Below are 24,537 nucleotides of genomic sequence, written 5' to 3'. Positions count from 1 at the left end.
ACCCCGGCCGCGAGCCGCGGGGTCCCGAGTGAATGAACTTGATTTTGGGTATTTGGAGGGAGGCGATTTGCCTTGCACTCTTTCTGTACTCGTGCGCGCGCGCACACTTACACACACACACTCTCTCTCGCTCGCTCGCTCGCTCTCTCTCTCTCTCTCTCCCCGCCCCCCAAATTCCAGTTTTCGGCAAGGGGTGGGTGGGGAAGAGGTGGAAGCAAAGGCTGTCCAGACAATGGAGAGAGGAAAAGTGAGTGCCAGGGGCTCCGCGTCTACCTAGCTAGGGGCTGCCGGGGCGGTCGGGGCCAAGAAGGGGACTCGACTGCCCCAGCGCCAGGGCGGGGCAGCCCCTGCTCCCAACGGTGCTGTTGGGGTCTGGCAGGGCTCTCTGATTCTCCTTCCCTCTTCTCTCCCTCTCTCCCGGTTTTCTTCCTCAACTTTCTCCTTTCTCTCGCTCTCCCGCTTCTGCCCACCGTCCCCCCCTTCCCGTCCCCCCAGCGGACCTGAAGGAACCAGTGACTTTTTCCTTCACCAAGTGGGAGTTATCCACATCAAGCATTTCACAACGACACATCAAGAAAAGTAGGCAGGTTCAAGTCAACCATGAAATGGTCACTTTTTAACCCCGTCCTGTCCTCATTAGGGAAATGCTCAAACACAGTCCGTTTTCAAAGAGCGCTCTTAATGAGGCCAGCTTGCCAAGTCTACCAGCTGCAGCCCCCGTAAACCCAGAGCCCAAAGAAGAAAGGCGCTGGGGGGCGGGGAACTGAGGAGGCCGGAGAGAGGGGGAGCGGTGGGTCTGGGAAGACAGGTAAAGTCAGGGAAATTTCGAGAACTCCCTCGAGTTAACCCTTCAGGGCACACACCACTAGGAGGAGCCTCCCTGCTCCCCCCACCCCACCCCAGGCAAATCCTCTAGTCAGCGTTCTGACGACGTTAATTTCCTTTGTGTGGGTCATTTCTTCTTTTTGAAAATCCAAGAAAAAGTTGACAGTCTTTATAGATGAAAGGAGGGAGGTGACAGTCGGGATTAATCCAAATAAATACTCATTTCTCTCTCAGAAATTTTTAGGCAATCTCAGATTAAAAATAAAACCCCCAAAGCATCACTTTTGTATTGCACATTATGCTGCCTCCCTCTTCTCACCCTTGTAGCGAAGTCTGAGGGGAGGGGGCGGGGAAGCGCTACTGATAATACCAGCTTTAACTACTGGAGTTTCCCTTTGAACAAATATTCAATTTAACCGGAGTTAATTTACCATAAAAGACATTCCCCTTGGCACGAATGCACTCATGTCCTTGAACACACCTCTTTGAATGCCTGGACTCTTACAGAAGCCATTATTTCGGGTCTCTTTAAAAATCCGGAGCCCATCTCTCTCTTTCTCTCCCTCCCTCCTTTCTTCCCTCCCTCCACACCACACCACCCCCAGTGAAATCCTGGCACCCAGAGAAGGCTCCTTTCAGCCAGAGATCCCAGAACCAGCCGCTGTCCCCTGGCAAAAGAGGCCCAGGGCTGAGCCCTGGGCAAGTGTCTGCAGACAACGTACCCCTCCTCTCCTGTTAGTTTCCCTTACCAACAGAAATCATTTCCCTCTGCCACCCAAACCAGATTGCATCCAAAAGTTTCTCATAAGCTTAAAAACAAAAAGCGAATAATTGACAACTGTTACACAGAAGAGCCCGCAAATCTACAGCAGCAGCAGGGTGAAGAAGCAGCGACAGACCCAGGTAAGAACCCAGACAAGTGGAGATGTTTGGGGCTTCCCAGGCCTAGCACTGAGGGGTTCAAATCTCTCTCAGGTGCTCCCTGTTTGTAGAGCGCTTGTGGGTGGGGACAGTCTGGTGAGCATGGAGGATGCTTGGGAGTTTTGAGTTTTGATTTGTTTCCAAGAAAAGGAGTAATTTGAGTAAAATTGAGAAAGGAGTAATGGTGAGATGGGGTAAACCAAAAGGGGAGAAAGAATGAGCAACAGAGACATCCTGGAAGGGCTTCCTGCGTGCTCAGTTCATATGGCTTTAACTGGACACTCAGGCCTCGGAACCATGCACAGGTTGGCTGACACCCCCCCCCACCTCCAAAACACTGCTTCTTGTCCAGCCCATGTCAAGGTCACACTGCAGGCCTCCCAAGATGAACTTTAAGGGAGACTTTGGAAAGACAGACTGGTAGATTTGGGGGTGTGGGACATCTGGCTTCTCAGCATACTCATCCACTATCTTGGATTTTAAAAGTACCAATCTTTTAAATTCCAGGTAGAAAAATAGAAAGAGAAAGTGAGAAAATACATGCATTTTATTTACCTTCCCTTTTTTCCTGCATGTCTGTTCCATGGTATTAAGAGTGGTGCTAAAGTATCTTTGAGAAGTTTCTGAGACTATCCAAATGGGCCAAACACTTCTTAGACTTGATACTTACCTCTCCCTAAACCCTCTTTTTTCTCTCTCTCACACTGAAAGTAATGACTGGCCAATCGCATTCACCCCAAAATCTGGTTTGAAGGCTAGAAAGAAGTGAAAGCCTCTTGTGGCAACCGGAATATTTGATATTTCAGAATTATTAAAGATCTCCTCCCTAGATCACTTATTCTCTGCCACCTTAGAGGGGAAAAAAGTGTCTTTGCTGACAGTGTGTTGTCAAGAAGGAATGCCAGTGCTCCTGGAGACAGGATTTTTCAAAACTCAATCGTATATTTGAAAAATTAAGCAAGTTACCCAATTGGAGCCTTTCACTGACCTCCAGAGGGACTTGACATCTCAAGTATCTATCAATATTGATTTTCTTTAAACCTTCCCCCTTCTAAAGAAACTCAGTGACAGGTTGCAAATCCTGGGCAGTGTAGGGAAAGGTTTCTTGGAGCTTAACAAAGCTGTCATTTTCAATACCCCCATGACTTTTTTTTTTTTTTTTAGCTCTTGAATGTGATTTGAGGGGAAGCTCAACAACCACACACCCTAGCTGCTTCGCCAATATCAATATTTTAAAACTAAATACAAAAGAGACAGTTGACCTCCTGACCCCAGGACCCAGGCCTGCAAAACTGCAAGTATTCACCACACCAGGCCCAGGGCCCTATCCTTCCAGGTGAACTACAAAAATTATATGCGTGTAGCCCAGAAAACACAATTTCATATCCACAAGGGGGAACACCAAAAAATCCACTCAAAAGCACATATATAAACAACCAACAAGTACTGAAATTGCCTGCACTTGATGGGAATTACAGAATCATGCCCAGCTCTCTCAGCCCTTAAACTACTAACTGTCAAATTAGGGTAGCAATTTTTCCCTCGTAGAAAATTCACAACTGGTTAGCTCCCCCACCCCCGCCCCCCCACTGCCAGCGCTTTGCCTTTCACTGAAAGGAATAAATAACCATGGACTTTTCTTCCCTCCTCTGGGAGCTGTTTGGTGTCCCCTGAGGACAAAACTAAATGAGAAAAATGACGCTGTTAATAATGTCGCTGCTGAAATGCCTGTACTCGACTGTTAAAAAAAAAAAAAATGCCATCCCACTAAGTGTGCTTACATTTCGGGCACATTTAAAAGCTACGACCGAATGTGAACAGTCACTAGGCCAGACTCCTCTATTAAGGTTAGCCGGTTTCCACTTCTCTCCAGAGATGAAACGAGTTCATCAGCAGAGAGTCCCAACTTCTGAAGACATTTGCTCCCGGATTACAAAGTCAGCAGTTGCCTGAAACTTTTGCATGATTTATTTTAAACCTTGAAAATCATGGTAATAATTGCCTTGCTTCACTCACAGTTCTTCAAAAGTTCCTTGCAGTCTCTTCTCTGCTGAGGCTGAGAATGTACTTATAGTCGTTTTTCAAAACAGCTGACCTTTAAAGTAAAACTATATTATCATTTTATTTCTACATATAAACTGATTTCTTGTTACTTATCTACATACGCCAATGTGACAGGAAAACAGATCAGTTTTAAGGAGGTGTTTAAGCTTTATCCTTATTTTGGATAAGGAGTCTTTACATTCTATATTAAGAAGTATAGAAGGTGTACTGCAAAGAAACTCAAACTTTTTGCACCCATTTCTCTAATTCTTCCTTTGAAAACTGCCATTCTGTTTCAAAATCAAAATAACACATGACAACAGAATTGAGCATTTTAACTTTCAAATTAAAAATTTAACAAACAATTGTGTAATTACAAAGAGAAAGACAAACTATTGGGCCTACACAAAATATATGTTCAGTAAACTTCATCTCTGAAATGTTTTAACAACACAGAAAGTTAATAAATTTCAAAGCAATAAAATTGTCAAATCATGTGATGTCACAAACTCTAAAAGCAAGGTTACAGATGTTCATGACATCATATTCACTCATAATTATACTGCTGTTCAGTCTGATCATATTAAAATTAAAAGATGTCTATGTCTGCTAAAGAATAAAAGGAATTTATTTTGGACATCAAACAATGAAACTGTCACCATTTATTGTATGAAACACTCAGCTAATCAATTTCCTATTAAAACAGCTTTCAACAATACTCAGCTTTAAAATTCATCGGGGCCAGTAAAAACCTTTTCCCAGTGCACAAGAATGCAGTCCCAACCACGACGATAATTACCCTTCTAATACTTTTATTGCCCAAGCACTTTTTCTTATGCTCCCCATCAGTTAGGCAAGAATCTGCAGTATATTGTATCAGTGAGTTGGAGTGCTTGACCTTTGCCCACGTATGATTTAATAGGGACTTTTCAGCACTGGAGCTTTCTCCATCTCTCATACCATTAAATGAAAACATCAAACCTCAAATGTAAAACTGGAAACCACAACGTTTTGTGTTTCACAACTCTTTGCAGTTTTTACTTAGGCTGCTTAAAGGTCAGCTTTCTAGCCTCAGGATCCTAACTCCCCCACCCCACCCCCATACAAGTAAAGGTACTCAAAAGTCACTATAATTCTGATTTTGATTAAATCTTGAACTCCCCAGTCAGATACACACATGCACCCTGCTTATTTACACGTGCATTCTTTTTCTAACCACATAAGCATGCCTGTATGGCTTTCTGGATTTATTCCATTTTAGAGCTGATTTAAATGTCTGTTCAATATGGGTTCAAAAGTTAACTTTTTCCCGCCTGTTGGAAAATTAAAATTACAAAGGATGGTGCTATAAGATTCATTCCAAGAACGTTAGAGTTAATCTTGTGTATTTTGGCGCCTTTTCCCTGCCAGCTACTGTACTTGGGCGGGTGAGGGTGGGGCGGGACTTGGAGATCTTGTCTGTCCCGTCTCAAGTTCAATGGCAGTTCTTCTAACCGGAGGAGAAGATGGCCATGTTCACAGCCCTAATAATAATTCCAATCACACCACTTCGGCATCTTGTGTCAAAGTCGAAACTGGCTTCCCCGCCCCCTTCAACCTGAAAGCTGCCAAGTCCTCACACACTCCGCATTCAACCACAACTTAATGGATGGGATATTGTGCATTAAAATGTGTCCCAGACGTACTGGCGAAGAGAGCACAAGGGAAAAGGGAGGCGCGCGCGCGCGCGCACACACACACACACACACACACACACTCTTAGAGGGGTAAAAATCCTAGAGCAAAAACAGCGGGACTTAAAAAAAAGTATTAGGAGCGGGAAGAAATCCATCATAATCTTTTTTTAAACGGGGAGGGAGGTGTGGGAGGACTAACAATTTGATCCTGCAACTTCAGGGGCAAGAAGGGATGGGGGGGGGGGACTAAACTTGGGAATATTGATTTTAAAAACTCTTAACACACCAACCAGAGCTAAATAAATACTACTACCTTCACTTATTTTTTTTTTCAAATGCACTTTTAAATGAGAATATGTAACAAAGCTGTGCACATTCGCCTTGAAGTGGTGGAAAGAATGCTATGAAAAGACAGAATGGACTACAGGGTACAACTAAAATATCATTTGCACAGGAATTTTTTCCGGCTTTGGGAGGAGGAGGAAGTAGGGAATTAAACAGGGAAAATGTTACATTTCACAGTTTGGGCTCACAATGTTATCCACTGATTCCCGCCATAAAAGTGTGACACATATAGTAAAGTTGCTAAGGCTAAAAAAATAAAATAAAATAAAATACATATTTGCATTGGCCTGAAAATCCAGCCCTATAGCTCAACCTATAAAGCAGATGACATTTAAGTATAAAACAGTCACTTCACAATGCACAAACAGGGGAGAAGAAAACTGTGTTTGGGGTGAAGGGGGTGCAAGGGACGAACAAGACGAGCAAATAAAACCCATCATTCAAAGCCACATACCATTGCACCGTATTGCATTAAATAAAAGAGATCTTGAGTCTGCAACAGAACCCTGGGCCGCGGACTTCACGTGTTTCAGGTACAGATTTGAGGATTTTCTCAAGGGTTGTTTGGGTGTCGCTTTTTGTGCTTAGTAAAAAAAAAAAAAAAAAAAATGCAATCCGGGAGTAGTCTTTTATTTTTAAAATTATTATTTCTGCAATGCCCCAGTTCTTGGCCCCAGAAGAAAAAGTCAAGTCTAAAAGCAAGCAGCCCCCTCAGTCTGGATATCCCGTTTTCCTTCCTCTCACTTGCTGAAGTCTGTTTCTCGTGGTTAACTTGAACGCCGTCCAGAGCGATGTGTGTGTGTGTGTCTGTGTGTGTGTGTCTGTGTGTGTGTGTCTATGTGTGTGCGTGTTCGGTGGGTTTTATTGTTGTTTTAGCAGGGCCGCTCTAGGGGTGGGGGCTGCCTCCCGTCTCGGGCCCGGGCGCGCTCGGCAGGGGCAGCGGGCGCGGCCGCGGGGTCGCGCGCTCGCCCCTTCCCAGCTCTCGGATTGGCCTGGCCGGCGGCGGGGCTGCCCCGGAACCGCCACCCACCCGCGCACCCTTTCCGCGCCCGGGCCCCGCGCGTCCCGCCGCCGCCTCCCAGCCTTTCTCTTTCTCCGGCTCCTGGGCCGCCCTGCCCCCGCCCCGCCCCGACCGCCCCGGCGCGCGGGAAGCGCGGCTCTTCGCTTCCGCCTGGCGGCGGGAAGGAAGCCGAAAGGAGGAGCCGGGGGCGGGCGCGCGGCGATGCATATTCATCAGGGCGCCGGCGGCGGCGGAGGCGGGAGCGGGCCCGAGTGGGTGTGGCGGCCTGCGCGGCGCGGGCGCCCCTCGCGAGTGGCGGTTCTGCTCTTTGTGCGGCCCGGGAGGAGCAGGAGCGCGGCGAGGGCGGGCGAGGAGGGCGGCGCGCCTGTCTGCGGGGCCGCGCCGCGCCGCTCCGCGCGCCTTTGTGCTCCCCGGGTCACGGGGCCTCCCCGCCGGCATGCGTGAGAGGGGTGCGGGGCCGAACTGCGGCGCAAGACTCTTCACCAAATACGAGCGATGCTTACGGAGTCGGTGGTACTCCCTTACTTCCCGCCACGTTGCTCGGTCAACTTCGCAAGGCCGCGTTTGTTTTCGTGTAACAGGACTTCTGAAATGTGCCTCCCGGCCAGGCGTTATCATTACAACAAACCCACCAGAAAAGAGGGCACTCTTGACTTCTCTGTGTATGCATCCCTGCGAATGTCAATAATCTAGGGGAAGGTGCAAAAAATAATTAGCACCAAAGAAATAACACCACCTTTGGGGCCCCAGAAGTAAACACTCTAGGTGAGCTTTGGTAGACAGTTAATGTTCGTAAACAAAGAGGATTTGATGAGTTGTTTTTGTTTTTGTTTTTAAGTTAAATATATGTAGCGGTTTTGCTTAGTTTTTAAGTAATCCAGTTATTTTCATTTTAAGCGTCTGTGGGGCGGTAACGTGCTTCACGGTTAAGTTGTTACGGAATTCTAATTTAAAATCGAAGTATTAGAAGTAGAAATATAACATTGACCCGAAATTTACATGGTACTAACCCACGTGTGTTTAGAAAAGATTTTATTACAGAGATTTTGACTAATTATGTAATTGCACAACAGACAATGGCTTCAAATATCCTTTAAAATCCCTGTTCAATTATGTGATTACCAGCGGGACCGGAATAGCTCCCGATGAATTGTTCTTATCTCTCCACTAAATGTGAGCATGGCAGTATTTTAATCCCAGTTATGTTAACCTTCAAAGTCCAAGAGAACCTAAACAACAGTGTTCAGGTTCTTGGTTTCTACAATATACATTATAAAACAAGGAAGATATTTTGGCCTCATCACCCCCCAAAAAGCGTTTTTTTCTAATACACACACACATTATATAGATCCTTGGCTGTATGTGAATAATATACATACCTATGTTAATGATAATAAGCAGAAAAGTAGTAATTATATTGACCCCATTGGATTTCAGAAAATACCAAATTTAAAGACAGGTTATTAAACCAAAGGTTTAACAGATCCCAATTTCCCCTCTAAGAAAAACTAGCATAGTATTTTCTATATAACTTTGGGAAGGGAGTTGAGGATGGGATTACAAACATGTACACATACATCTATGTATGCATGTCTCTCCACACTCAGCTATAACTTCCCAAGGAAAATTAATTTTTAACGTCTATCTTGATCCAAGTTAGGTAATTTTAACCACTCAGCTAGTGTAGCCATAATTCAGTCTTCTCAGGCAGTCAATTCAAGTGGGTAACAAACAGATCTGTTTCCATTCTAGCATTTCCTAATAGTAGTTTCATGGTGAAGTAAATCACATTTAAGGAACCAAATATAAAATATGAAAATTTAATGCAGCTAAACTTTAAAAAATTGTTGAGCATGCAAAGGGAGTATTTAAATTGGCCATGTTACCAAATTCTAAAACTTTTGTACAGAAGTGTGCCTCCGAAAGGTTTTCTTTTGCGATTATTTGAAGTCCATAGTGGACTTCATAGTTACCAATCCTTCCCAACATCTTTCATTCAAAAGAGAAATAATATTACAGGAAGAATCCAGTTTTGTTTAAGAAATATCCAAAGGGATGAAATGGTGAAAGGAATAGAAAAGGGAAGAGGGAAGGATTTCCTGAGCTTTTCTACTGATGACTTGAATGAATCTGGAGTTAGTGTCACCTGTCAGAGGATTTCTCCCTGAGCATATTATTTAGTAATAGAATTTACCATTGTATGTCATGTTCAGTCTTTCATAGATTATCTTTTTTATTTGCATGTAATTTGTTTCTTCTGACATGTGACGCTTATAATACCTATTCTTCTACCGATGACTCTTCTGTCTGTCAAGTATGTACACATATGATAAGTAAATGATAGCCACTGCTCATAAAATGAGGAAACTGTTTTCCAATCATGTCTTAGAGAAATCGGACGCACTAATTTGTAGTCACCTCAGTGGTATGTTGTTCCTATGTCTCTTATTTGGCTAATGTTAATAGTCTTCTAATCTACACAATTGGTTGATTTTCCAGTTTTCATATTTTGCATTATAAATCAATATATAGAAATTGGGGAGTACTTTTTAAAAATTAAAATTATCTTGGTTAAAAACCTTTCCTAGAATATAATTAAGATCACGTACCTTTTTATATTAATTTGTCTAGAAATAATAACTCATCATTTTTTAAAAATAAGGATTGTCCAATGTTACTCAGGCATTTTGGCCCTCTGGCATATCTAACTGAAGTGATTCCAGTAGAAAAGCTAATTTTTTTCTGCCTTCAGTTGCAGGCACAATTGATTTCTTAGAACTAACTAGAAGCTTCGTGAGTATACTGATACTTTAGATTTTCTGGTTCTTCTTAAAGCCAACTAACTGGTAATGCAGTTTCTGTATGTTTTCTTCAAATTAAGAAATTTTTTTAATGTACTACAACATCTGCATGTGTTTATCTTTGAGAATAATCACTATATAATTATTTCTAAAAGCATGCATTATTACAATGCTTTATGTCATAATTGAAGTAATTCTTCTACCCCATCTAAACCAGTAATTTTCAGTCATTATCCCAAAGGTGTTTATCACTATTTCTCAAAAATATAGGAAGTGTTTTTATTTCTATTATTTTTTATTATTAAAGGGCACACACTAACTTATTAGATTATTATATTTAGTCCGTTATTATGCTAGCATGTATGCAAACTTAATTTATATAATAAAGATAGTGGAATACTCAAGACATGATGCTAAATAAAACACACCATCTTTTCAAACAATTGGATAATGTTTTTTAGAATTTAAAAACTGCGTGATGTATAAACCTGTGTAAGCATTCATATCGCCTATTGCCTCCAGGAAATAGTTTCAAATATTCCTTAATTATCTAAAAATATTTAGGGAGTCTTCAAGTAGGATATGTGTAAAGTGCCAAGTTTGGGCACTTTGTTTTAGTTCTGTAGATGAGAGCTGTCTTAGTACAACTTCTACTGAGGAAAGGAGGACGCGTATCTGGTATATTGTTGTAGAAGTGGAACACCCAAGTATAAACAACCACCTCTGGTAATTACTTTTATTTTCTACTGGTTCTAGCAGTCTTTAACTATAATCCATTGTGCCCCTTCTCCAGACATTGATTATAAAAAATAAACACAGCGTCTTTCCCACAAGACATAGTTGCTCATCCTATAGAATTATATCTGGGGAAGAAACTTCAAGAGATCACTAGATAAGCCCTTGCCATGGAGTCGAAACCCCACACTGCCCAAGAGAGGCACACCAGGTCCCTTTCTAACCATTGAGAGTATGGGTACAAAAATAAATGCACGCAGTGTTCCTTCTTTCACTAACTGCACGCTGCACCTGTGCACACATGTATCTGATGACATCTGCTAACAAAATAAATCTCAAGTGGTTTGTGGTGTCATCAAAAACCTGAGATGGTGGTATGGCTCATAGCCTCCCCAACCCCCGGCCATGGTCTTGTTAAATTTCACAGGCAAAACAGAGACAGACTTAGACTCATTCTGTACAAGAACCAGGGGTTTTCGAGAGCAGGTTGAGGTGGTTTATCAAAAGGGGAAAAAAAAGGAAGAAAAAGCTTCTAGTTATGACTCAGTGTGTGAAAAATTTGCTCTCCGATTCAAGGGTGATAAATCAAGGATGTCTCCCAGCTTTGAAAACACCATTTTTATCGCAATCGTTGTGAATTCTCAACTCTTGAAGTATCCACCCTTCCCTAGCCTACTTACGTTCTGAAGACTTACTTTAGGAAAGAAAAGCGAGGAGCAGTTAAATCTTCCTATCTTGCTTACTCACACTTTTATATAACTTTAGTTTCAACCATCAAAATGCCCATAAAAAGAAAACAATAAACTTGAATGAATTTAGGCTGTAATGATGATTAAATTGAGCAAAGGAAACACAAGTGTTTTCTCAAAAAATGTTCGGGATATTTTGTGCCATATGTAAGGCTTCTGAAACAACAGAATCACTAAGGTATTTTTTTAACCATTTTCAAAAAACAGAAGCATCTGGCAATCCAGAAATCAGCGAGGCAACAGGATGTAAGAAAGCGCTAGACAGTCTACTGATCCTTCAGTATAGTCCTGGCAAAGGACCATCCTGACTCTTGCTCAGTGGGCCATTTTCAAGAAGAAAACGAAAGTCAAGCCCCCTGTGTCCACATCCTGTGGCTACTTGTCCTCAGGGTCAAACATGCTTCTTGGCATATCTAGAACATGGCGACATCGTTTCAAATTGCCCACTAGTAAAGAAGATCAATAAACCCATTTTGTGTCTTTATTCTGTAACTAAGAAAGCCTTGATACAGCCTAGAGGCATAGAGGAAGAATGCAATTCTTCTACAAACATGTATCACATGCTTCCTGTGGGTCTCGACCTGGGGCTGGGCACTCCAGTACAAGGATGAATACATTTTTGAAGATTTCTGCATTTATGGTACAAAGGCCTTCCACTGCTTTGTGCTAATATTCTCTTCTACATTAGTCAAAAAAAGAGTAAACCTCCCCTGGGTTATCTTAAAAGCCTTCAAATAAACACACTAAATAACCACCTTTGGTTTTTTTGCTCACTTTACAGGTAGTTGATGTGAGTTTGTAGAATGAGAATAGTGTGGATAGAAACCAAAGAAAAATGTAATTAGGGAAGATAAGTCAGGTGCCCTTCCCCACCCACCCACTGAAAACAAAACCAAACCCTCGAATAATGCACACAAAAGCCAAGCTAACAAAGTCAGGAAACTTTTGATACCACTATTCTTCATGATGTGGGAAGTGTTTTTATAAACAACAGGGGGGAAAAAAGAGGAGCAATATTAGGTGGAAAAACTCTGGCGCCCAGGGTTTACCTATGTGAAATTAACACTGTCTTAACAGCTTATTGTTTAAGGATGGTTGACAAGCAAATACACAGACCAGGGTAGAAATACAAGTTTCAAGAACATACCTAATATCACAACCCCTCCCATTTTCTCTTCAGGTCAGGCACCATTCTGAACTGCCCTCAATATTACTTTCACCATTATCTTTTTAATTTTTTTGTTATTACACATGTTTCTTGTTATTACACAAGCAAACAAGAGTAAGACCCTTGGTTTATTTTTTTCAAGAGTAGAGACACTTTAAGTGGACAATTAGCAAAATGTAAGTGACATCCACCCCCAGTACCATCACCTAAAAAACCTGTTTCATTTGCATATATTTCAATTCAGTATTTGCTTCTGTGCTTGTATATTACTTGGCAGAGTTATAAGATCGTAAGGTCGGTAGAATTTTGTTCCGCAACTCTTCCATTTAACCTTCTATTCCTATCCTTGATATTAGCGAAAGGGTGCAAAATTGTTAAGATGCTGAAACTTAGAAGAGACTCTGAGGAGTTCTAGACAAGAGATGAAGAAAACCAAACTGGCAGCATCCCGCGTTTTGCCCTGTTATCTTTTGAATGTTGGAATTCATTTAAAAGGTTGGGGCAGAGTCGCTGTCCCCTTTAGATAGGGCCTGATCTCCTGGGCCCCCTGTCGCATTCCACTGGCCCGCTTTCCTCATGTGGGTCTACCCGCTGCCTCTCACACCCACGAGTTTACAACCCTTAATCTAAACCAACTGCTCTTCTTATAGATGAGAAATCAAAACAAGGTTCAGGGAGATAATGATTTGGTTTAGGCTATGAGGCGAATTAACAGCCCTGCTGCTGTTAGAGAAGAGGCCCTCACTCTAAGCAAGGGCTCTTTTTTATTAATGTTTATTTCAGAGCATGTGAGAAGTGGGGTCCTGTGATTCCTCATGACAAACCCACCAGAACTACTGTGACCTCAAGCTCCTTTATATGCCGAATCCCAGGTAGGCCACTCACCACTTTTTGTGCTCCAGGTCGTAATTAACATTTGATGTCCAAGAGCCAGACACCTGAACCCCCATAAATCCTGGCCATACTCAGTGTTTGTTCTCTCTTTAAAAAGAAAAATGTCAGAATGCAAGTCAAGGGAGCTGAATACTCTATAGAGATAATGTCAAATCTGCTCTCCTTGGTAAAATACTTTACAGTATTCCTATCAGATATATCTCACAAAGGTGTGATGTTCTGTCCCTACCCTAGTAGACAACCACTGTTCTAGAAAATCTAAAACTCCCCGATGGGTGCAGCGACTGTATTTTCTGAATGTTGAATCAGGACACATGGTAAAACTAAGAGCTTTTTTGGAAACGAAGTCAAGATTTTGGAAAGTTTTACACAAGTCTGTAAAAATGAATCATTGTAAGCTATGGTTTGTGGATGGGTTTCATGAAATACAATAAACATGTACACCGTCTAGGAATGCCTGATCTCTACGTTATTGTAGGCAGTTAGAAATTTGCCCAGGCATAGGATTTGATGACAGGGACTGCCACATTATCATTGCTGTTGGTGTCCTGTGAAGTTTGCTTATAGTGTTTCATTCATCAGACCGGACTCTCTAGGTTCTTCTCTCAAATGGACATCAGTGAACACCTCTCACATACGACGTCACAGTCAAAACAGGAAATAACCGAGAAGTTCATACATTACGTACATGGGGAAAGGCACAGAAGAGCTTCATATTTGATCAGGCCCTAGGCTCATTCACATAAGTGATCTTCATGGCCCTTTTTCATGGCCAGCACACCATCTTAGTTGAGCAGGTGGGCACACCCCTGTGCACATGGGAAGCCAGACCCTATAGGCCAGGTTTCCCTGCAGTCCAGAGATGCAGGCTCCTTCCAGCGCATTTTACATGACTACCTACAAGCTGGATCTTCTCTTCTGCTGTGACCAACGGCAGCACCTTAATTAAGCAAGATCTCCCCTAGGGCAAAGATTTTCCCCAACCTTAGGTTAAAATGAGTGTCATAACAAGTGATAATAATTACCGCGTACTCAGATCGAACCATGGCTCTGCTCTGTGCTCAGTAGGTCACCTCCATGGTCTCAGCTCTTTTAAAGATGAGGAGCCTGAGGCTCAGGGAGGTGAGTAACCGTGAAAGGTTATGGGACTCCTAAACCAGGGCTTTCTATTTCCAAAGCCTCTGGCCAAAGCTGACCGGTACCTGCAGCAAGGACCTAGTGCAAGACTGTAACCACCCAGGGGAGTGTGACCCCTTTATAGGAGTGGGCCTTGGAAAGCTTTGCAAGTATTCCTTAAAGCATTTTTATCACTCTTCTTTTGAAATTGCCTTTAGAACTCGAGGCACATTCTTTTAAATATTATCAATGGGATAGATCTTCCTCCTTTGAATGTGGATTTGAGTTTTGGATATAGCTATGATTCATTCAATACCCTGTGGTGATGAAAGAACCTCTCAAGCTGGGCAAACCAGTTTAGGGCGCAAACAAGGCATGACAGAATGTAACAAGATTATCTTCATTTTCCAGCATTTCTGAAGGAATGGAATAGAGGAATGGAAGTGAATAGAATTGGACTTAGACGCCCCACGGGCTGGGATTCAAATCCTGACCTAGTCACTCGAAAGCTATGTGATTCCGGGAAAGGCATGTAATAATTCATAGCCAAGCTTGCCTGATCTTCAAAAAGAGCATAAACATCTAAAGTACCTGCTTCATTGTTGTTTGGGAATCAAAAAAATCTCGGATGTCAAAATATGTGTCAAAATACGTCAAGATGTGTCTGAAATGGAGTCCTTTCACAAGAAATATTTCTTGAACCTGATTATCAGGTTATTATTTGTCTCTGTCCTTGTCCTTCGGATGTGGTGAGAGATGGTCAACAAGAGCTACCATTGTCTGTGACAATGACCAAACGTCAGGGCTCCTCCGAGTGCCACTGGGCCTGGCATATAGCCTTTATTTGCAATTAGAATTTAAAAAGCAAGATGGAGGTCCTGAGTTCCCCCATGCAGAGATGAAGTTGAAGGAGGCTGTGGCGTAGTCTGAAGTTTGTGGTAGGTAGTTTCTATCTAAAGTTTACTCCTAGACTCTCTAGAACAGTGGGAAATATAATTGTAGCTTGAGCAAGGGCCCTTCCTACACACTTACGGAATGCCTGCCCTGTGGCAGGTTGAGGCTCAAGGTGGGACCGGAAGGTTGCTCCTGTCGTCAAGAACAGTGTCCAAAGGGCTGGTTAGTGACAGGCATGGAACGATGCTACCCAAATGATAAGAACTGAGAACTCTCCAGAACCCACTGACACAAACAGTGTCGTCCATCTATTGACTAAGATGTTGCAACTCTTTAGGCACCAAATAAGTACCTGCTGTGTCCAGGAGTTCAAAGCGAACAAAACCGACAATATTCTAGCATGGAAGAGAGAGACCTGGAAATGGGAGACAGGGAAGAAAATACCGGAAGAGTTAGCAGAAATAGAAGCCTTGTGTAGTGTTGCTCTGAATTCATACACCTGTCAGGTTTCTTTGTGGAGTCAGAAGGGTGATTGGAGAATTCCAGAAAATTGGCATAGGGGGTTTATCAAAAGCTGGGAAAGAGGAGTGTTAAAGTGTTTTGCTACATGCAATAAATCAGGGGTATCTATCTACTGAAAATAGGGAACGGGAGCAACCTCTGAGGGGCTCTGTGGAGCTTTGGCAATTGATCTAAAACCTTTAAACATGCTTTATCCTTTGCAGTACCCCATAGTACAGGTACAATATTATTTCCATTTGATAGATGAGAAAACTAGGGTATAGGGAAGTAAATAACTTACCCAAGTCCAATACCTCCCAAGTATCCGAGGCCGGATTTGAACCTAGGTAGGGTGGCTCCAGACCCTTGGGTCTTAACCAATTACATACAAATTTTTTCTTCTCCCCTACATGCCCCAGCCTCAATGGAGTGGCTTTGCCCAACCTTGAAATCTCTCCTCCGTCCTGTAGGGCTCATTCTAGGCCTCACATCTCCCTAACAGGGAGCCATAATGTGGGCAACCTTAGGACAACTGTATAGCATGACAATGACATCTGGCCAAGACTTCGTCCCCAAGGAGAAAGGAAGCAGCCGAAGCCTTGGCCTAATGCTTTGGATCCCTCCAGGGTGAGATACAGTGACTGCCCAGTCTCTCTTCCTGTGCTTTAGAGAAATGAATAAATGGCTGCCCAATCACACAATGTAGGAACAAAAAGAACAAACTTCTCTAGAGCATGCATGCAGAAAAGGGCACATCCTAGGCGTGCAGCTAGAGGACTGATCCGTGTCAACACCACACACATGAAGAAGTGGAAAAGAGCTGGCAACCCAGAAACCACATTCAGCTCTCTGCCAATACAACCCCACCATCGCTCCCAAAGATACCCACAGTCCTGATTCTAACATACAAAGTTATATTGTCTGGTTTTGAACTTCATACAGAGGGAAGCATATGATAGTTGCTTTTTTATGGCTGAACTACTTTGGTCAACATTTCATATGATATTCCTTCTTGCTATTGCAGATAACAAATGTCCTCTCCACCCTTCCCTTTGCAGTCTGGAGTCTATTGTATGATATTTTGTATGTATGTTTGTATATTGTATGATATTTTGCAGTATGGATTCTATTTTATGAACACAACACAGTTTATCTACTCTTTGACAATCCCTGGGTTATTTCCAGTTTGGAGCCAATACAAATAACAGAGAGATGGTCATACTTCTACCTGTGCTCCAGAGTTCACACATAGGCATTCTCTTGCCTAATAGTAGAATTTCCGGGTTATGAAGTAGCCTACGACAAATTTTCATACATAATGCCAAATAGATCTTTTAAAGTGATTGTACTAATCTACACTCCCACCAGCACTGCATGAGAGTTCTAGTTGTTTTACATGTTCCTCAACACTGTTTAATTGGTCTTTTTTTTCGGTTTCTGGAGTATAGTATCTCGATGTGGTTTTAATTTGCATTTCCGGATGACTGATGAGGTTAGCTGCTTTTCATCTGTTTATTGGCCATTTGGACAGCTTCTTTGATGGAATGTCTGTTCAAATATTTTGCCCATTTTTAGTTGGGCTTTCCTGTGTTTTTCTTATTCATTTGTAGGTGTTCTTTATACATTCAGGATGTGAGACTTTTGTCCTTTCCATCTGGTGCAGATTTCTCTCCTATTTTGTAGCTTGCGACTTCACTCATTCAATGTTGTAATGTTTTGGGGAGTTTCTAAAAGCACATTTATTAATTCTTAGTGCCATATAATAAATGGTACATATTTAAGGTGTATGACTTGTTAAGTTTAAACATATGTATACGCTAGTGAAACCATCACCACAATCAAGATGGGAAATGTTTCAATCACCTTTGAGGGGTTTTCTGTAATCCCTCCTAGCTGATCTGCTGTCTGTTATTATAACTTGGTTTGCATATTTTAGAATTTTATGTAAATGGAATCACCCAACAGGTACTCCTCTTTGGTCTGGCTTCTTTCATTCAGCATATTTTTTTTTTAATATTTTATTTATTTATTTGACAGAGAACACAAGTAGGCAGAGAGAGAGAGAGAGAGAGAGAAGCAGGCTCTGCACTGAGCAGAGAGCCCAATGTGGGGCTCGATCCCAGGACCCTGGGATTATGACCTGGGCTGAAGGCAGAGGCTTTAACCCACTGAGCCACCCAGGCGCCCCTCATTCAGCATATTTTGACATTTATTCATGTCGTTATGTATATCAGTAGTTCATTTATTTTTACTATTTGAGTAGAAGTTCATTGTATAGCTTGGCACAATTTAGCCATCACCTGTTGATGGGCAATTCAAATTTACAGTTTGGGGCTCTTACAAATAAAGGTGCTATGAACATTTGATGTACAGGAATTTACATGGACATAAGCTTTTGATTCTCTCGGGTAAATACCTAGGAATGAAATTTCTGGGCACATGGCAGGTATCTCTTTAAGGGTTTAACTTTTTAAGGAGCTCTCAAATGGTTACCCAAAATGGCTGCACCATTTCACAATTCCATTAACAATATATGAGAACTCTAGTTCCTTCATATCCTCACCAACTTAGTATGATCAAGTCTTTAATTTGTCACCATTCTAATAGCAATGTAGTGTGTTCCACTACCATTTTACTATTTGTTTCCCTAATATTTGTTTCCCTCATGACTAATAGAGTTAAGCATCTTTTTACATGTGTATTTAACATTCTTAGATCTTAGGTAAAGCATCCGTTCAAATATTTTGTTAATTTAAAAAAAACTGAGGTGTTGGCTTTCTGATTGTTGAATTATTGTAGTTTTATTTTTTACATGTTGTGGATACAAATCTTTCACCAGATATTTGATATGCAATATTTTCTCCCAAACAATATCTTTTCTTTTCAGTCTCTTAACCATATCTTTTGAAGAGTCAAATTATTGAGTTGTGATGAAGTCAAAATTATGGATCATGCTTTTGGTTTTATATCTAAGACATTTTGCCTAATCCAACAGGACAAAGATTTTTCTCGTTATTTCTTTTGGAATTTTTATAATTTTATGTTTTACTTTGAGGTCTACAATCCATTTTGAGATACCTTTTATATATAGTGCAAGGCATGGACTGAAAATTCACATGGATATTCAATTTTTCTGATACCATTTACTAAAAAGACTATTTTTTTCCTCCACTGAATTTCCTTTATGCCCTTGTTGAAAGTCAGTTGTCCATTATGTGTGGGTCTATTCTATTTCTTTGATTGATTGATGCCAATAGCACACTGTCTTAGTTATTCTAACATAGTAACACTTGAAATCGAGTAGTAATTAGTTCTCTAAATTTGATCTTTTAAATATTATCTTTTGATGAACTCTTCTGTTGTCCTGTTCTTTGGATAAACTCTTCCGGCGTTTGGTTTGATTTTCAACAAATTTTCTCTAAGAAATCTTGAATCTACTCAGACAGACACTCTTCCAACTTGGAGCTGGAAATTACACCTGTGGGATTTTAATGCCATCGTTCATTTGGGCTTAAAAGTCGTTTTTACACAAAGACCTTTTATTAAAATGCATGGACCCTGGAGTGGGGTTGTGGCGATGTTAAGTCAAATAGTCATCAGATATTACGGTAACTGACTGCCAGCTGACAATCTGACTTTTTTGGAAAGGGGTTCTTTCAACTGACCTCTTGGAGTGGGGAGAAGCCCGGGTGGAAGGTGGGAGGGAAAGGCGTCTCAGATTCATAGTAACTTCTGCAAGTTACCCCTCATTGTGCTGACTTTTTCACTTAGCATCCTCTTTTACTTAAGGTCCTTATAATTTCCCTTCTAGGACTATGCTCTAGAGCAGGGTCCTTTTCTGTAAAGGGACCAAACATGAGCCTGTGCATTCACACAGCCCAGAATATCTCTCAGGTTTAAGGCTCTGCGGGCCATACAGTGAGTCTCGGATGCCTCCATCCAGCTCTTTCCGTGTCACACAAAAACAGCCATCCATGATATTTAAACAATGAACCTGGCTGTGTTTCAATAACCTGTACTTATGGACATTGACATTGGAATTTAATATTATCTTTACACATCATAAGATATTTTTCCTTTTTTTTTTCTTTTTGGTCTCAATCATTTGAAAACACTGAAACCGGTCTTAGGTGGTAAGTCATACAAAAAGCAATGGGTTCTCTTTGGCCTGAGGATGATAGCTTCCTCACCCCTCCCTAGGGAAACTCCCTCACATCTGCATGATGAGGTCACGTATATGGGACGTTCACATCAAAATTGTTCTTGAATGCTCCAAGCTAGAAATAACCAAAAGTCCCCGCAAAGGTAGAGCAGTTAAATGTACTGTAGTTTACTTTTACATATAACATATGGTTGAAAGAAAAAAGCAAGTCTTGAAAGAATACATACAGTATGATTTTATTTATATAAAGTTCAAAAACAGACCTGCATAACTGCTAAAACTAAAATAAAAAAAAAAACTTTAAAAATAAAAGCAAAGAAATGATCACAAGAAAAATCAGGGAGGGGACTTCTGAGGTCCTGGGAATGTTGCATTTCTTGACCTGGGTCATGTTTACAATGGTGTTTGCTTTATATTTATTCTTTGAACTGTACCTTTTATGTATCTACTCTGAAATGTATATTTCATCAGTTTAAAAATCTCAGTTCCTCATTCTAACTCAGAGTTGGCATTTGGAGCCCCCTTTCAGAGTGAGGTTGGGGAAGGGGGGGAGCTGCACGCCCAGGCCACATGTTTCCAACTTCCTAAAGCTCCTTTGATATAATTTTGAAGACCTTTGGCATCCATCTGGCCCTGGGCTTCACATTTGCCAAGAAGAGTCTTGGCTTTTATAGCATTCAAATGTTTTTCTTCTCAGTTTACTTTTGTCTCAGATACTAATGCTCTCTGCCAAATTCCCTCAAGGTCAAATCCACATTATTATGGGTTCCATTGTCTTGAAGCCTTTCTTGTTTGCAAATTCCATTTTTCCTAATTTCAAAATATAATTATAAATAATTCAATCACATTGAATTGGGCAGCGGATGCGTATACTGGCTACTTTCCCTTTATCCCTCTGCTCCTCAGTGTTTATTCTCCTCTTAATATTTCTACCTTCTGGCTCTCTATGCGTGGCTGTATGTTGTCATTAACCAGGCAGGGCTGAAATGAAAGAAGAGAAATTATGTATTCATGGTTGGAGAGGACATGGGTTTAGGAGTAAACCAACTGCTGTTTGAACCTCCACTCGATCAATAGGCTGTGTGTTCATGGCCGGTGACCTAACCTCTCTGAGTCTTTCCTTTCATTAATAGGAGTGAGAGCCAACAACTATGAGAGAGAGAGTCATTGTGACAATTAGACATGTAAAGGTTAAACAAGAAAATCTGTGCAGTGTATGAAGTTTAACACCTCCTGCTACTACTGCTTCATGACTTGGGATAGGGCTGCAAGACACGTTCGTTTTCTTTCTCTTTCTTTTCCCTCCTTCCTTCCTTCCTCCATTTTGCAAGATTTTTCCCTCACCAACCATGTTAAGCCAGCAATGGCTTCATGAGAGAAAAGGATGGCAGGTGGGTTGGGGACAGGAAGAATCAATGGCGGAAAGAGAATTCTACTCAAGAGCCTGGGGAAAGAGCCCACGTCACATCCTCCACTTTCCTTGCCCATACCTCTTCATACTCCTCAGTTTCCCATAAGCTCATATGTCTTTTCACCCCTAGAAATCCAAGAATCCTGGTAAGGCCGCTGTCAGAATCTTTAGAGAGCCTAGGAGAACTCTATGGTGATTAAAATATCAGGAATAAAAATCGCCTCCATAGAAATCAGTTAGAACCCCGACTGGCATATTGTCTGCTCTGAGTCAATGTTGGGTATTATTACCGTGATCTTCGGCGTCATGATTATTGTTGTTGTTCGGGACAACATCTCAGGGTGCCCAACAGAAGTTGCGAGGCCATCGGCCGCCTCATTTGCCAAATGCACACCCAAGTTACAAATGATAGCCGTTGTTTATTTCTCTCAGCATCTCTCAGTCTCCCTTGTCATTGCCCGCCTCCCCCCGCCCCCGAAACATTTCATTCTGCCTTTTCCAGAACAAACATCATTATAATCACTTCTTGTTCACATCTCTGATATCCCCATGGCTCCTGCTGCTCTCACTCGTAGTAGCAACACCTCAGAATTTACTACCATCTGCAAATATCATTAGCTATTGTTTATTCCCTCTCCCACACTATTAATGAAGATGTTAATTAAGACCAGAACTAACACTGACCCCAGCAGCAATCCACTAGACATTTATCCAACTGGATAAACTTCTGTTAGTCATTACCCACTGCTCACAGACATTACCACTACTCCAGTCCCTTCATCCGCTAATTTGTAAGAGACCAGGGGAGAGAATTAAGGGAGCCCAGTATTATTTAAAAATTAACACTCTGATACTTAGGGTTTTTGGAAAGGGATTTGGTGGAACATCAGAAGGACGGTTGTCAGTAATACGCATGAGTGGAGGGAGCCAGCCTCCAAAAGAATTTGGTAATTGCCTGGCTAAGCTTATGGGTTTTTGAGAGTTTGGCAATACACCGTAAGGCTAGAGGACACCAACATAAATTATAGTTTTCTTTCCAGACACTTCCATTTACAGATGAGCAGACTAAGGTCCAGAGACTTATCCAAGTTCACTCCCCTCATTAGTGATAGGACCTGAATTGGAATTTGGGGCTTGAACTTCCTGTCCCGAGAGCTCCGGGTAGAAACAAAGAGCTCCCCATGGGTTGCTGCATCAATTTCATCTATTTGTTTTCAGCAAACCGTCTGTAGTAGGAGTTCTTTACGTATTCGTTAAAGGAAAGAGCATTATTCACCACGATGCCCTGTTCTTCCCACCTACATATTAGCCGTATTAGCCGTTCTCAACCCTGGCTAAACACTAGAATCACCTCGGGGAACGTTAAAAAAAAAAATACCAATGGCCGCACCACACCCCTGGAAAGTTGGATTTTTAATTGGGTTGAGGAGAGGCCCAGGCCCTGGCAACTTTTTAAAGCTCCCCAGGTGATTCTAATGTGCAGCCAGAGCTGAGAGCCACCTCAGACGATGAAGTGTTTTTCCAAAGGCTCCTAAATTGGGAGGTTTCTTGTTCTGTAGAATCGGGTCAGTACAGAGCTGCTATCACTTAGCACCTGGGAGCAAACCTTTCTCCTAGACCGGAAACTGACAGCCCTTGGGATTTTTCCCTGGTGACGAAGGTGAATTACATCGTCGCCTCAGAATGATGTCACTTGGAATCTTTGCACCCAGTGGCAGGTATTGAGACTGGGCAGTTTTTCCGGATTTAGACTGTGGGGGGCAGTAGTGCCCACTTCAAGGCTCTCAGGCAGCTCTAAGGGGAGTTACTGGTTCAGTAGGGAAGCTGGCCCACTGGAAGCAAAGGCAAGCAAAGGACAGAGGACCTACCAGGCTCTACGGGGTTTGCTATTTCCACACTAATACCCACTTGTCCCCCTACCGCTGGTATGACAATGAAGCCTGAGTAGATGAAGAATGTAGGTCAAAGACAAAATAAGGAAACATAATCTCAGGCTTTTGCCTGAGCCCAAGAAGAATCAAAGACAAGACTCTGGAAGGTTTCAGAGGCTGTTAGTCTCCTGATGTCGCACTTTGTGGCCTCCTCCATTTTAAGCAGACATCTCTAAAGGACTAATGGCCCAGCAACACTCACACCTGTCAGAACTGGGGGATTCACAGTGCTTATGTTTGCTGCTGCGGGATGTTCACTGCCCCCACCCCGCCCCGGGACCTGGTACAGCACACCATCGGCAGTGAGAAGTTGTGCTTCAAGGAAGGATAGAAGACTCTCTCTGTAGTTCACAGAAAGATACTACGTGGAAATTAGAACACTCGAAGAGGGAGAAAGACCCAACAGTCTTCCACATCCTTGTCATAAGTAGTAGAGGCGTCATGATGAAATCCGGGGAAAAGAGAGAAGAGCAAAGAGATGACTGGAAGCCTTAGGGAGGGGCCGTAGGGATCACCCACCCTCCCCAAATATGCTCCAGGATCAGCGCCTCTCCCGGTTGTTAAGGCTGGGCGAACACAGGAAAATGTCCAGGAAGCTGGTGAAATGTGGAAATGGGATATCTGTTGAACAGACAATAAGACTCGGGGAAAAAGGAAGTGTAAGGTGGGAACATTTTTTACGTGTTCACTCTCTTACCAACGGAAGCTGGGGGCCCAGGCATGGGTCACAGGCTAGCCTGCTGCTGTGACAACCTGGTTCAGCTTCTGGGAGAGAGAAAGAAAGAGAAGGAGTCCCAGCCACAAGTCACTGGTGGAAGGCCAGGACAAGGCGCCGCCACCAGTGAACGCTTCCAGATGCACTGAAGTGTTGTCCCAAAAACACTTCTTGAGAGAAACAGCTTAGGTAGAGAGTGACTCCTCTGGAGGAAAAAAAAAAAAAAAAATCAGTCATTTTGACAAGGTCAAAATACCAAGAAAACAGCATTCCCTATTGAGAAGTTACGGGTCAGGACCATACTCCATTAGAAAATACTCTTTTCTGCTTCTCCCTTAGGCATTCTGGCTATGACGTGATTTTTAATACGTTCCCTCAAACAGAGACTCTCCGGGCACACAGTCTCAACTAATAACATGAAAGTGGTTGGATTTTGGGGTAAGCGTTCTCTCCCCCCTTAACTGATAAAAAGAAAGACTCTAGAGGAGGGAGTGGACTAATGGATCTAAATAATTCCATAAGAACGGATGATCCCTGGTGGTATTTGGGTACAAAATTAGTGGACTGTGGTATGGTCTGCACTTGTCCAATATTGGGACTCAGAGGGAAGTCACGTTTCCCTTGGGATC

The 24,537-nt window shown here is 42.3% G+C and overlaps 1 long non-coding RNA gene across 1 annotated transcript; it reads left to right on the top strand.

Annotated features, from left to right (window-relative positions):
- Positions 1-1,361: 1,361 nt before the first annotated feature.
- On the top strand, positions 1,362-24,301 carry LOC122917597. The gene is made up of 3 exons (XR_006386408.1): positions 1,362-1,728; positions 13,068-13,156; positions 24,248-24,301. It is a non-coding gene; the product is annotated as an uncharacterized LOC122917597 (long non-coding RNA).
- The last annotated feature ends 236 nt before the right edge of the window (positions 24,302-24,537 follow it).

Source organism: Neovison vison, chromosome 9, assembly GCF_020171115.1.
Source record: "Neovison vison isolate M4711 chromosome 9, ASM_NN_V1, whole genome shotgun sequence".
NCBI classification, from domain to species: Eukaryota; Metazoa; Chordata; class Mammalia; order Carnivora; family Mustelidae; genus Neogale; species Neogale vison.
The sequence above is the reverse complement of the archived record's forward strand: the minus strand, read 5'-3'. Positions and strand labels throughout refer to the sequence as shown.